This window comes from Poecilia formosa, unplaced genomic scaffold (assembly GCF_000485575.1).
Source record: "Poecilia formosa unplaced genomic scaffold, Poecilia_formosa-5.1.2 Scaffold330, whole genome shotgun sequence".
NCBI lineage: Eukaryota > Metazoa > Chordata > Actinopteri > Cyprinodontiformes > Poeciliidae > Poecilia > Poecilia formosa.
Window position 1 is genome coordinate 47,003 of NW_006800269.1, and position 4,728 is coordinate 51,730.

The following is a 4,728-nucleotide window of genomic DNA, read 5'->3' on the forward strand; positions in this document are numbered from 1 at the left end:
AAAAAAAATACACATCAGCTTACTGATTTAATGTACATTTCATAAGGAATATCCAAACCTGTTCATGGATCAATAAATGTTCTGTTTTAATGTTCAGACGGGTTTACAGACGTGTGTGTGAGAGACGTTTCCATAGAGTCAGGAGGATTCATGTTGGTTTGTTTCCAACTGCTTTAGTAGGAATTTACAGACATGAAGGAGTGTAACATGTGACAGTGTGAGAAGGGTGTCCAGCGTGTGTGTGTGTGTGTGTGTGTGTGTGTGTGTGTGTGTGTGTGTGTGAGAGAGAGAGAGAGAGGAACAGTTACTGTACGTCTGAAGATCAGCATAGAAGCATATTAGGAGTGTTTTCTCCTCAGTGTGTGTGTGTACTCAGTGTGTTTATCTCTCTGTGTTTCTTCCAGAACGAGCAACATGGCCTCCGTCTTCCTGGTGCTGAGCTGCCACACACTCAGGCTGGACTGGACACACACACACACACAGAACAGGTGTGTATCCGCTGCTTTTGACGGTCTGGTCACGTTAAACACAACAAACAGGAACTCCTGGCTGAGTGTGTGAATTTTAAACACCTTACAGTGAAACGAGAGAAGTAAGAGAGTTGGCTTTTACTGGAGTCCTGATTTCAGACAGGAACACAGAAGTCGGTGATATGTTAACATTAATAAATACAGTTAAATGTCTTCTTTGTGGTTTTACTCGTGAATTTCTGTAATGTTTTTAATTGTTAAAATCTAAGAACTAGAAGCGCACAAACATTCAGAACTGAACCTCATTTCAGAAATATGTTAGACGATCAGACGTAAACATGAACCGACAGCCGTTTATTTTATTTTTTTTTACCTCTTACAAAAAAGAAATCAAAACTAAAACAAAGACTGAGCTCTGCTGCGGCTGTGTGTGTGTGTGTGTGTATCGCAGTTCTCTGTCGTTGAATTGATCGGACGTAAAATCAGAACACGTGATATTTGAGTTTCCAGCAGTTCGTTGTGTTTTTCCCTCTGGTTGTTCAGACCGCATCCAGCTGTCCAGGGTTCAGAAAGTAAAGTTCAGACTCCTGTCCGCTCCCGGTGGAACCGCCTGTGTGTCGTGTTGTTGTAGATTTAATCCGAATGTATCGAGGTGTGTGATGCGTGTTAAATCTCGAGTTTGTCGTGCGCATATCACGCAGCGGGAGCTCCGTGCCGCTGCGTGTGCGCTTCCCGGAGAGTTTTTGAAACTTCTGTCCAGGTTAGAAAAGAAAAAAAAAGAAAATCTTGTCATGCGGGTTTTAACGGGAGCTCTGCTCGTGTTTAAACGTCTCGGATCAGATCTATAATTTATCTGTAATATATGTCTGCAGGATTGTAAACGAGAGAAACGGGCGACGAGGGAAGGAGGGCGGGAGGGTTTCTGTCGACTTTTCACGAGACAAATTCAACTTTTAAAATCTGTCGGTCATCGTGTGCTTTACCGCGCAGCGACAGCGTAAAAGTGCAAAAGAAATGGCGCACGACAGACACACCGTCTGCGCTGAAAAAGGAGGCTTCGTGGTTGCGCTGTCCGTCCGCGAAGCGCGTTTCAGCACCACGGAGCAGGACAGCAACACACGGAGCCGGAGAGGCAGCGATGAAAATATCAAGTTTGAATCTTGAATGCAAATCTGTTTGCAAAAAATGCCTCGTTTATTTGTGGCAATTTTTTAAAAGAAGAAGAAAAAGAATCGGCTGAAAAATGTTTTATCTGCGTGTAGAAACGATAGAATAAGGAGCGTTAGAGTGGAGAACTGATCTAATTTAATCTAAACTACATGACACGCAGTTACTACGGGACGTAAGAGACTCTGAAGTGAGAATGTGAGAAGATCCAAGACCCGAGAGGCTCCGGGTGTGTGCTGACAGCCCGGACAGGGCGATTAGGTGTGTGTTTGTGTGTGTGTGTGTGGGTGTTCTTGCTGCAATCGATGCCAGAGGAGGAGTGGGCTTTATGTGAATGAAGGGCGATGAAAGCGTTGCTTCATGAAGTTGTGCAAGTTGTCATTTTGTTGGTAGTTTTAAATTCCTCTTAGTGGTTGGTGTTTTAAGCGTGAAAAGTGGCTGAGCTGCCTGTGAAGGTGCAGCATCAGGTTTCTGTGTGTTTGCAGCCGGTACACATTCCTGCCAAAGAGACGTAGAGAGGAACAAAGTTTGAAGATTGCTCCGTCTTTTATTGCAGCAATACATTTATTTGAAGGGGAGGAGATGGAGGATAAACCATGTTAGGAAATGATTGTTTTTATTAAAAAAAAAAAAATCACCACCAGCTGTTTTTTTGTTTTTGTTTTTTTTGTTTTTTTACCCCTGCTGTTGTCCTCATCCAGAATCCCAGTTCTCACCCAACTGTTTTTTCTCCAGCCTCCAGTTCTGGGGGCTCACACTACAGTGACAGGAAGTTCCTTTTCCTGTTGTGTAGATTTAAGCTTACAGTTTTGTATCATTTCCCTTCTTGAACAAAAGGCTAGTGATGAGCCGCTTTAGTTTTCTGACAGATTCTTTATTTGAGACGTCTTGGTATTTTTTGAGGCACTCTACATTCATCCACTGCTTTCAGCCGCTGAAATTGTCAAAGTTCTTCTCGTCCCATCAGCTCCAGCTGGAGCGAAGCGAACAGAAAGCTTCATGTTTTTGTGTTTGTGTTGGTAGGACAGAAAAAATGGCTAACCACCAGTTAGCATGTTTGTTGACGCTTTCCACTGGTTGCTATAGAGACTTGTTGGGTGCCGGGTGCCATGCTGGCTGTAGTTCTCCAACAATGACTGTGAACTTTAGGTGTGTGTTTGTTGTTTTGCCAGTATTCTTCACCCTCCTGCTCCGGTTCGTCACAGCTGCGATTTGTTTTAAGCATCTTCATTTAGGCTGTTGACGCACATCTTGTCACGTTTAATCGAACGCGTCTTATGGCCGTTTGCCGATTTACATTGTTTACACGATTTTTAATGCAGAGGAGACAAATGATTTCTTGTCTTTCCCATTTTGAGGAGCTACCAGGAGAAACTCTGCTACTGATGAACAGTTTGAATCTGCTTGAACACATTTAGAGAGAAAAACAAAAAGAAATCAGAAGTTATATTTATATTGAAGGTATTTAATGCAGCAGTAATTGTGCCATGAATGATTCTGCTAAAACAAAACAACAAAAAAACACTATTATTAATGTAGGATTTTTTTGCACATTAAGTGAATTTTTCATAAAACAAAAAAATATATATATTTTAAGTCTTTTTTTTGGGTGCATAAGTCTGTATATGTATCATTAGAGCATCATGAAAAGCTAAACATGTTCTTGTCTCTTTGCAGCTGTGTGGATCATAACTGTGATGCGAAGGTGGACTCCCCTCAAGTCTAACAGGAGTGTGTGTGTGTGTGTGTGTGTGTGTGTGTGTGTGTGTGTGTAAATATTAAAGTGTAAAATTAAAGATGATGATGGGATGTATTTAAAATCAACTTGATGCCATTTTATTTTTGCTTGTGCAACAATAATCACACTGTATATTTGTGCATCGTGTTAAATTGATGATGTGATGCGAACATTTTCTCATCTTTCTATAAACTTGTATGTTTTTAAAAAAAATTACAACCGTGTCCCATGAATTATGTATTTTAAAGATGACATTTGTGCAAATGTGTATTTTTATGTTGTTTTTTGTTGCAATGACAGAGACATTTTGTTCCTACTGCGTTTGACTGAACGTGTTATGAAACTGTTACACAACTTGCATCTCCTTCCTCTCGGATCCCAGAGCTTTGTGTCCAATTTTGCGAACAGCAGCGCGATTCATTTTCAGATTCAGACCCATTTTCATACTCTCGCCCCTGTGCAGAGTACACGGCAGGCTTTGCCTTCAGCCCCGGAGCCTCGGTCTGCCTGCATTTCATGTTCGGTTTGCAGCGTGTGGATGGACGGATGGATGGGGGAGAAAGAGGGGTGATGGGGGGGGAAGCATGGCGGCTTGCTGGCAGAGAGAGAGAGAGAGTTGGAGACAGAGGGGTTATTCCTCCACATTCTTCTCCTGAAAAATAAAAACGACAGCAAAAAAAATGGTGGCAGCTGTTGTTGAAACATGCATTCTCTGTAAACAAGCGTGTGTGGAAATTTTAAAAACACTGTGAAATAAAAGCGATGGAAATTTACAAGCATGTCTGAATGTTTATGTAACTCCCGCACACACACATCACACCTCAATGTTTTGGATGGGAGAGCTAAATACTAGTGGGTAATCTCGCGAGAGTTTTCGGGTGGAAGTTCCAGCTGGGGTTTGTAGTTTTTTGTTGTTTTTATTTATTTGTTTTTATCTGCTGTTACATCTCATAGTTACATCTCATAGTTGCAGCTCGGCAGGATCTGATCGGTGAATCCGGGATGTTCACCTGCACCTGTTTGTTTCTTTTCTTTTTCGGTGATTATCAGCAGCACGATGCAGATTGAATACCTAAAATAGTGGAGTGAGTCATGCTTAGCTGACATCACAGACTGGCGTCACTGCAGCCAATGGAGAGCCTTCAAACCGTCTCCGTCGGGCGGGAGGCACGCGCACATTCCTCACCAATGAGAGCACCGTTTCATTCATAAAGTGGTATGGGCAGTTTTTCCTTTTTTTATATATATGGAAAGCGTGGGTTCGGAGGGTTTCATAATTCTCACTGAAACCGTCCAACCTGTTCGCGTCGTCAGCCAATCACCAGCTCCGAATGGGATGCTGCCGGAATGTTC